Source organism: Euleptes europaea, chromosome 15 (genome assembly GCF_029931775.1).
Source record: "Euleptes europaea isolate rEulEur1 chromosome 15, rEulEur1.hap1, whole genome shotgun sequence".
NCBI lineage: Eukaryota > Metazoa > Chordata > Lepidosauria > Squamata > Sphaerodactylidae > Euleptes > Euleptes europaea.
In genome coordinates, this window is record NC_079326.1 from 49,861,105 (window position 1) to 49,871,190 (window position 10,086).

Consider the following 10,086-nt stretch of genomic DNA (forward strand, 5'->3'; position numbering starts at 1 on the left):
TGACAGGGCTAATCTAGCAAAGTTGTGCCATCCCCTCCGCTGAAAGGAATGTTGCTGCTTTCCATGAAGACAAAAGAAGACCAAGATAAGCCGTTTAAATTTCCATAGCCTCCCTGTAGTAGAACCCAAGCATCTTGCCATACCTTTTCACCCTATTCAGATGTACCCATAATCCATCCTGTTGCCAGCCAAGCCCTCTTGCTGACTCACCTTTCAGACCCCACCTTAATTCCCAAGTCTATCACTCGATGCTTGGACACTGAATCCCAAGTATCCCAGCCATCATCTTCTGATGGTCTTATTTCTTTGCACCCAAATAATCCTACCTTGAGCAATCAAGCCTTTGTCACTGGCAATGTTCAACCATTCCCAGACATTGCCAGGCAGACCCTCCAGTTACATTTAGGGGTATAAATATAGCCCCATTGGCCACAGTAAGTTTGCTGCCATTTCCCCTAGGTGGTCCCTTCCAACTCTATGATTCGATGGGTCAGTAATGACCCGGTGCTTGCACAGGGGACTACCTTTATCTTTTACCTTTAATCCATGCCTTAGTTACATCTAGACTGGACTATTGCAATGTGCTTTACTTGGGGCTATCCTTGAAAAGTGTTCAGAAGCTGCTTCTAGTGCAAAATGCTGCGGCTAGACTGCTGGTCGGGGACAGCTATAGGGAGCTTGTGTCCCCAATATGACAGCAATTACACTGGCTACCAATTTGCTCCCAAGTCCAATTTAAGGTGTACATTTTGTCCTTTAAAGACCTGCATGGCTTAGGACTGGAGTGTCTGAAGGACGGTCTTCTCCCGAGTGTACCACCCATCAAAGAAGCCCGTATGTAGGGCGCACAAGAGAGGGACTTTTTGGTGGCAGCCCCATGGCTATGGAACAATCTTCGGCAAGAAAGTGCACCTGGCCCCCTCACTTTTGACCTTCAGGGGGCAGTTAAAGACAATTTTAGTTAGGACTGATTTGACAGATATAGTTTTTATTTATTGGCACTCCTAACTGAAATTTTAAACTGTGGTCTTTTATGTATTTTTAAAATTATTGTTTTGTTTACATTGTAAGCTGCCTTGAGTGCCACCAGGTAGAAAGGCAGCTAATAAGTGTTTTGAATAAATACATAAATAAATAAACCAAATACCAATAGTAATCACACTATCAGTTTCAGGAGGGTAGCTGTGTTGGTCTGCAGTAGAAGAGCTAAGTTCGAGTCCAGTAGCATCCTAGTGACCAACAGGTTTTTGGGGGGATTAAGCTTTTGACGGTCATCTGACGAAAGGAGCTTTGACTCACGAATTCCTACACCCCTAAAAATCTCTAAGGTGCTACCAGACTCAAACTTAGCTCATAATAATGCCAGTGATCAAATAGCACAACACAGATAATATTTAAATGGCTTTTCGTAGTTTTAGGATAGCATCCTTACATCCCGTTTTCCAAGATTTCCGAGGGCAAGAAACTTCATTTGACTAGAAACTCCATTTTCTTAGGGGGAGAAGAAGAAGAAGAAGAAGAAGGAGAAGAAGAAGAAGAAGAAGAAGAAGAAGAAGAAGAAGAAGAAGAAGAAGAAGAAGAAGAAGAAGAAGAAGAAGAAGAAGAGTTGAAGAGTTGGTTTTTATATGCCAACTTTCTCTACCACTTAAGGAAGAATCAAACTGGCTTACAATCACCTTCCCCTCCTCACAGCAGACACCCTGTGAGGTAGAGGGGGCTGAGAGAGTGTGACTAGCCCAAGGTCACCCAGCTGGCTTCATGGGTAGGAGTGGGGAAACAAATCCAGTTCACCAGATTAGCCTCTGCCGCTCATGTGTGGGATGTGTAAAATTTTAATTAATTTAATTCTAGCATATTGGAAAAATGTTATTTTTCTATTATATTTGTAAGCTGTGGTTATTTATATAAGTCAGTAGAAAATAGTCCTGTCTAACTTAAACTGAACAAAGCAGGTGATTTTTCGTATCTGGTACAGAATATCACCAAATAACAGATGAGATCATATACATGTGACCACAAAATGAGATCAGAGTTAGGGTGGATTAGAGAGGAGGAGATATTCAAATCCTCTTAGAACAAAGAACTCTGAAAAAGTATAAATATGAGAACTAGGCGGAGTCTGTTAAGAGACTTTCACTTTTGAACCCGAAAAGGGCTGAAATGTCTTCCTCTTTTGCCTGGCAAAATAAAAAAAGCTTTTTTTTCTCCCTTTGCTTCTTAAACCTGGTGTCGTCTCTACTTTGTGATAATAAATCTGGTCACAGAGGAGAGTGTATATTTACATCCAACAGATTTATGGCACCCCAATGGGACATCTGGTTGTCAACTGCTCACAGATGACGGGTGTCGAAGTTTTGTAGGACAGGTGCACCCGGCGATTTCGCTGGTCCTCAAGCTTGGCAGACACAGCATCTGGGGGTGAGTGCAATTGCAGAGTCCCACTTTTAAACCGACCCAGGAGAAGCAACGGGCTGGAGGTAAGGAACCGCGGAAAGGAATTACGGGACCTTAATGGTGGGGCAGATCTTAGAGGTAAGCCCTTCTAAGAGGAGAAGGCAGAAGCAACGCCACCATGGATAAGGGGCTCAGTGGGACGCCACTGAGTTGGAATGGTAACGGGGGCTGTAACAGAGGGTTCAGCCAATGGTATTTTATTGTCAGTGTGAAAAGCAAGAGCAGGGATTGTGAAATCCTGTGCTGATCCGGAATTTTTCCAGTTGCCTCCAGGGCACTGGAAGAGGTAAATGCCTAGAAAAGGGAATGTAGCTTTGTCTTTTGTCTTGTCCAGCGTGATTTGTCCTCTCTTATATGTCCTCTCTTTCTGTGAAGTATTTTATAAAGGGTTATGTAATTATTTGACAAATGTTAACGTGTTTATTTTTTTATGGGGCCAGCCTGGGATACTGGACGGCGTCAGCCAAAAGGAATTTCCCTCCTCCCTTCAAACTGTGTTGCCAAAAGGAAATCAAATTGTTTGAGTAGTCTGGTTTTGTTGTGTGTGTTGTTGTTGTTTTCTGTTGAAAATCTGTTCTTTGCTGGGAGAAAAGTAATCTGGTTGTCTTCTTTCTGAAGAAGAGACTGAAAGAGAAAAAATCCCCCATGCCCCTCCTTTCTCCGCTTCAAAGTGTTTCTGTTCTTTCTCTCTCAGACTGGTCGTAAATCAAGGCAGCAATACTGTTTTGTTAACAGAAGATCCTTTCTTTCTCTGAAGTTTAAAATGTGAAACAAAATTTAAAAAAAATGGAATTTTAAGTTAACTCTGACTGAACCAGCCCTCTTGCTGAACGCAGGAGGAGGGGTCAAGTCAAAAGTGTTTGGAATTTGGAAAGCAGAGTCTTGTGAACTGTATAAAACTTTATAAGAAAAAAAACAGACTGGAAATGCTTACAAAGTGAAAAGGCAATGTGTATTAATATGAGGGAATAAGTAAGTTATGAGAAAGTTAAAGCATGTTTTGAGTGTGTTGTGAAGGGGCAAGTGTTGTGGCTTAAGAGGGCTGAGGAAAGGTGTTATGTATGGTTGGAAAAGACTTTAAGAGAGGAAAGCAAAAGGGTTTATAAAGAGAAAGGATAGTTATGGTTATTCAATGAAATAGATATTGGTGATGCTAGGTGCCTGTTTTCTCCAGGGACGGAGAAATCATGTTAATATATTAAGTGTTTTAAAACACAGTCAAATTAAAGCCAGGGTATTATTGAAGGCTTTCACGGTCAAAGTTCATTGGTTCTCATAGGTTATCAGGGCTGTGTAACCGTGGTCTTAAAATTTTCTTTCCTGACGTTTCGCCAGCGGCTGTGGCCGGCATCTTCAGAGGAGTAACACTGAAGGACAGTGTCTTTTTATTTTATGTTTTTCTGTTTTTATGTTGTTATAACATAAAAGTGGCATCATTAATTAAAAAAAAAAAGGTATATATATTATTTGTAAACGAATGCTGTAAGTGCAAGATGACAATGCAGGCCAGTTGAACATTTCACCCATACAGGTAACCTTTGACTGGGAGCGTAAATGCCAGTTAAAATTACCAGTAGTACAGCAGTTGCTGACAAATGGGAGACAACATCCCTATTCTGGCATTGCCAAAGCCAGGTAAAAAAGGAAAGAGAAGAGGATGGAGATTAGTTGAGGATTTAAAGGAAATTAATGAGATTGTTCAACATGGGCATCCAATGGTGTCAGATCCTCACACTTTCCTGTACACCCCATCAGAACACCATGTATGGTTTAGTGTGACAAATTTAAAAAATGCTTTTTTAGCATTCCACTGGATGCCAACTCTAAGAACCTGTTTCTCCTGAGGTAAAAGAATCCAGATAATCTCTGCAAAAACAAAAAAGCTGGTGTTAGAGGGAGCGATCTAATTGCTAAATTTCTTAAAACAGAAAGAATATAGGGTCTCAAAAAAAAAACTCCAAGTAGCCCAAAGGAAAGTAATTTATTTGGGACACAAAATAACACAGGGAAGACTATTTATCGCATGCCACTCCCTCAAACTAAAAAACAGCTAAGGTCCTTCTTGAAAATATTGAAATTTTGTCATGAGTAAATAAAAAAATATAGTAAACTAACCAGAGACTTTATAAAAATATGCCATGATGAGGAACCAAAAGTATTGTAGTGGGAACCTAAAAATGCACATAAGTAAAAAGAGCTGAAGCAAGCTTTGATGACAGCACCAGCTCTGGGTATCCCTGACCTGCAAAAAAAGGGTTGCATGGCGGGCGTCCTCACACAAACTTGTGGGCTAACTGAAAGACCTGTAGCTTATTTATCAAAACAGCTGGATCCAGTGGCACAAGAGTGGCCTCCATGCTTGAGGGCAGTAGCTGCAACTGCCCTAGCTGTGAAGGAAGCAAAGGAATTGACTATTGAACATCCAATCAAAGTGTTTTGCCCTCATGCAGTGACTATTTTGTTACAACGGAAAGGAGCCAAGTGGCTTACAAAAATCCTGCTAGTCTGCTGCCTGTAACAACTAACTGTCTACAAACTGTAAATATGTGCACCATGGCACGGGTAGATAAGCCTATCCACAACGCAGATCTCGAAATTTGGATTGATGGATCTTCTCAAGTGGTGAGTGGAAAAAGGCAGAGTGGATACAGCCTGGTAACTGAGTGCAAAGTGCTTGAAGCAAAGCCATTACCAGAGTCATTTTCAGCACAAGCAGCCAAATTATATGCATTGAACCAAGCCTTACTTAAAGCAGCAGGTAAGACTGTGAACATTTATACTGACAGCAAAGATGCTTTTGAAGTTGTACAAGCATATAAATACATCTAAAAAGAACAAAAAGTCCTGACAGCTAGTGGGGAGCTGTAAAGCATAGAAATTTAATTTTACAGGTTTTGGACAATATTTAGTTACAGGTGACAATAACATCAAACTGGACATACCAAGGAGGCCAAAGGAAATTGCAGAGCTGATGAAATGGCAAAAGTGACTACAGCAAAATCAACATCCTGTAATATGGTAATGACTTTAACCCCAGTTTTTACACTACCACCTACAGGGCCCTGCACTGAAGAAAAAAAGGAACTGGATGGCAAAAGTAAGGACTACAAAAACAAGAGGGGGGTGGTTGGAAAAAAAAAGCCTAAGGGTACACATCACACACATCCTCACACAATTACACTAAAATAGTCATCTGGGGAACAGGGTTAACAGAAATATTCTTGCAATCATATAATGGAAAGGACATTTATCAAAAAACAAAACACATAGCAAAAGCATGTAACATATCAAAGGGTATATGTAAACAGAGGGGGTTATTTGTTAGGGAAGTTATAAAACAGTTTAAAAAAATGAAAATAAAATATAGTTTTTACATGGCTTGGCTACCCCAGTTATCAGGGACAGTAAAAAAAAAAAAAAATGAATCAGACCCTAAAAAGAAATGTTAATTAAAATTTGTGTAAAAAAACTAATTTAAAATGGTCAGATGTATTGCCTATCACACTGACACGCATCCGTATATTAGCCCGGGGGCCACACAAGTTGTTGCCCTTTAAGGCTCTGTATGAATGTCTCTTTTAGCATTTTTAAAATCAGGAACACCCAATAAAAAGGTTGGAAACAGATATATGAAAAACTATACAAAAACTTTAAGTGCAGCTTTAAAGGAAACCCAAAAACTGGCTTGTGTTGTACAACCTCTCCCCCTAAACTCTGTTGTCCATTCTTTTTTAATAGGAGATTGAGTGTTTGTAAAATCTTAAAAGCATACTACTCTCCAGCTCAGGTAAACGGGTCCGTTCCAAATTCTTTTCACCACAAATGTCGCAGTGAAGGTAAATGAAAAGAAAGGCTGGGTCCATTAATCCAAATGCAAAAAAGTGCTACCACCGTGTAAGGCCGAAATCAGAAGGGCAGTAAATGACGTCGTGGCAGCCAAAGCCACTGCAACTGGAAAGAAAGCTCAAGTGCAAAAGGCTCAAAGTGGTTGGTCAAACCTGCAGGCGAACTTAATTTTTATTCAAAAATCAACAAGACTTATGATTAAAAACTTGAAAACCAAAGCACAATTGTTAGCTAAAGAACAAAAGTAGATGTTTGAAACTCTTTTAAAAAGCCATTTTAATGTATTATTTGGTCCTTTGGGTTAAGAAAAAGTGGCTAGGGAAACATTGTGTCTACATTATTGTTTTAAAATTGCAAGTTAATATAATAGAATGATCAAGATTCAAAATAATTTTAATTTTGATCATGAGGGGGGACTGTGGGATGTGTAAAATTTTAATTAATTTAATTCTAGCATATTGGAAAAATGTTATTTTTCTATTATATTTGTAAGCTGTGGTTATTTATATAAGTCAGTAGAAAATAGTCCTGTCTAACTTAAACTGAACAAAGCAGGTGATTTTTCGTATCTGGTACAAAATATCACCAAATAACAGATGAGATCATATACATGTGACCACAAAATGAGATCAGAGTTAGGGTGGATTAGAAAGGAGGAGATATTCAAATCCTCTTAAAACAAAGAACTCTGAAAAAGTATAAATATGAGAACTAGGCGGAGTCTGTTAAGAGACTTTCACTTTTGAACCCGAAAAGGGCTAAAATGTCTTCCTCTTTTGCCTGGCAAAATAAAAAAAGCTTTTTTTTCTCCCTTTGCTTCTTAAACCTGGTGTCGTCTCTACTTTATGATAATAAATCTGGTCACAGAGGAGAGTGTATATTTACATCCAACAATGTGGAGGAGTGGGGAATTAAACCCTGTTCTCCAGATCAGAGTCCACCACACCAAACCAGCACTCTTAACCACTACACCAAGCTGGCTGGAGAGGAAGAGCCCAGCATATCCATACTGTAGGGTTGCCAACCTTCATGTACTAGCTGCAGATCTCCTGCTATTACAACTGATCTCCAGCCAATAGAGATCAGTTCACTTGGAGAAAATGGCTGCTTTGGCAACTGGACTCTATGGCATCGAATTCCCTCCCCTCCCCAAACCCTGCCCTTCTCAGGCTCTACCCTAAAAACCTCCCGCCGGTGGCAAAGAAGGATCTGGTAACCCTACCATACCAGGACCTGTCTGATATGTGTTAGACGACTGGTCCATCTTGATTTACCATGCAGTCCTAAACAAGAGTTAGACTCTTCTAAGCCCATCGATTTCTATGGACTTAGAAGGGTTTCACTCTGCTTTGGATTGTACTGTCTGCTGTGGCAACTCCTCCAAACTCCAGTCTCTGTTTTCTAGCCCCACTATATGCAATCCTTTAAGCTGGAAATGGAGCCTGAAAGCTGAGTTATATATTCCATTGCTGAGCTAAAGACCTTGCCCAGGCAAAATATCTTTGACAGCCCCACTTAGGAATAGGATATCTTTAATAAAATCAAAGAACATGACTAAATATATATATTAGCACGAGGTATGTTGATAGAAGGTTATTGAGAGCCAGTGTGGCATAATGGTTAAGAGCGGCGGACTCTAATCTGGAGAACCAGGTTTGGTTCCCCACTCCTCCATCCTGCTGGGTGACCTTGGACTAGTCACAGCTCTCTCAGCCCCAACCTACCTCACAAGGTGTCTGTTGTAGGGGGGGGAGGGAAGGTGATTGTAAACCGCTTTGAAGGTAGAGAAAAGATAGAGAAAAGTGGGGTATAAAAACCAACTCTTCTTGGTTTTTGGAACTGAACAGTCATCACAAACGTGATCCAAGCATCCCCCTTAAACAACACAGAACATTTTACCAGAGGCGATTCAGGTGATTCTCCACCGCTGTACTTCTACAATAAACCACATTAATTTGTTCTGCATGCCTGATGAGCTGCCCTGGTTCATATCGCTATCACGCTTTTCTAGGAACGCTCCATTTTTTACAACAGTTTCTTTTCCTTCGTGATCTCCATCAGCAATAATCACCACTTCACCCTTTTCCTCAGAAATAATCGGCTCCTAAATATAGAGCTGCGTAATGACCTCCAAATCATACTGAAACTTCTCGACATGTGTGCATTGTTAGAATTACCGTCACTGCTTTCGCAAGGATTTATCTTTCGATTACCCCATCAGCATAAAGACTGATGAAGCAGCATCCTCTCTGAAAGAAAGAGAGCTGAATATTCAGGTCAAGCCTCAAAGAGACTTCAGCCTGTAGAGGCAGACAATGAGAGTTGCCAGCTTTAGGGTTGCCAACCTCCAGCTACTAGCTGGAGTTTTAAAAAAAATTAAAAAGCCTTTAAAAGGCTTTTTTTTTTAGTTTTCGTCACTGGGGAAATGGGTTAGGAGGTGCCGCAGCGGCGTATCCTCCCAGCCATTCCCCCATGCCGAAAGCTCAGGAATGCTATGTCAGAACATAAGATTCTACATATCTCATTATATTTTAAAATTTTGTGCACATGTCATTTAATGTTTTAGCATTTTGTGTACATGATATTCATTCAACCAGTGGAATAGTACTGCATTCATTATTGGGAACACATCTGCATATTTTTCTCTCCCCCCCCCCAATGGTTTTGTATCATCTAAAGTTTAAGGGAAAACCTCTGAAATCCAACATCAGCTATATTTATTTTTTCTAGGAGATCTCTGTTCTGCCTCACCAGAGTCCAGCTTGTGGCAGCTTAAAAAAGAAACCCCTTATTTAAAAGCCTGGATAAAAAAAGAAATGTTTTTGCCCTGCTGCCTAAACAAGAGCAGTGTAGGTGCCAGGCTAGCCTCAAGGGGGAGGGCATTCCACAGGTGAGATGCCACCACTGAAAGAGCCCTGTCTCTGGTTGCTACCTGCCTCACCTCTGAAGTTGGGGGCACAGAGAGCAGGGCTTGAGACAGGGATCTTAATTAGAAGGCTGGACAATATGTGAAGAGTAACCTGGCCCCACACCATTTAAGACTTTAAAGGTAAGAACCAGTACTTTGAATTATGCCCGGATAGGTATCCTATGATCTTCAGAAGCTTGATAAACCACTTTGTTAAACCCTCTCAGGTAGGATTGCCAGGTCCCTCTTCGCCACCAGTGGGATGTTTTTGAGGCGGAGCTTGAGGAGGGTGGGGTTTGGGGAGGGGAGGGACTTCAATGCCATAGAGTCCAATTGCCAAAGCAGCCATTTTCTCCAGGTGAACTGATCTCTGTTGGCTGGAGATCGATTGTAATAACAGGAGATCGCCAGGTGCCACCTGGAGGTTGGCAACCCTACTCTCAGAAGTTGGGAAAAGATGATATAGGTCTGTTAGGACCAGGCAGGCAATAATATACTTTTGGTGATGTACACTCACTCACCTTAGTGGGTGATGCAATCCAAGGCAGCAACTAGGAAATTAGACTTCAATCACTTATTTCAATCATCTGCAGGCTGAAGGGCAATGAATAAGAAAGAAACTAACCAGAATTGAGAAATGGAAAACTTGATTGAAATCATTCTGTTGGTGATTTAACTCATTTCCATGTCATTCTGTTCACCCGACCTAACCCCATAGAGGCAGAGGCCCAGCGCAATCAGCAGCTTTCACCCAGGGGACTACCCTCTGCAATACCCATGTATTGCATTGGCATGTACTGCCTTGGCACGGCTGTCAGCAGCAGCCATGAATAGAGCCCATAATGAAGAAGACGCAGTTGCCATTGGGTTGAGTCGAT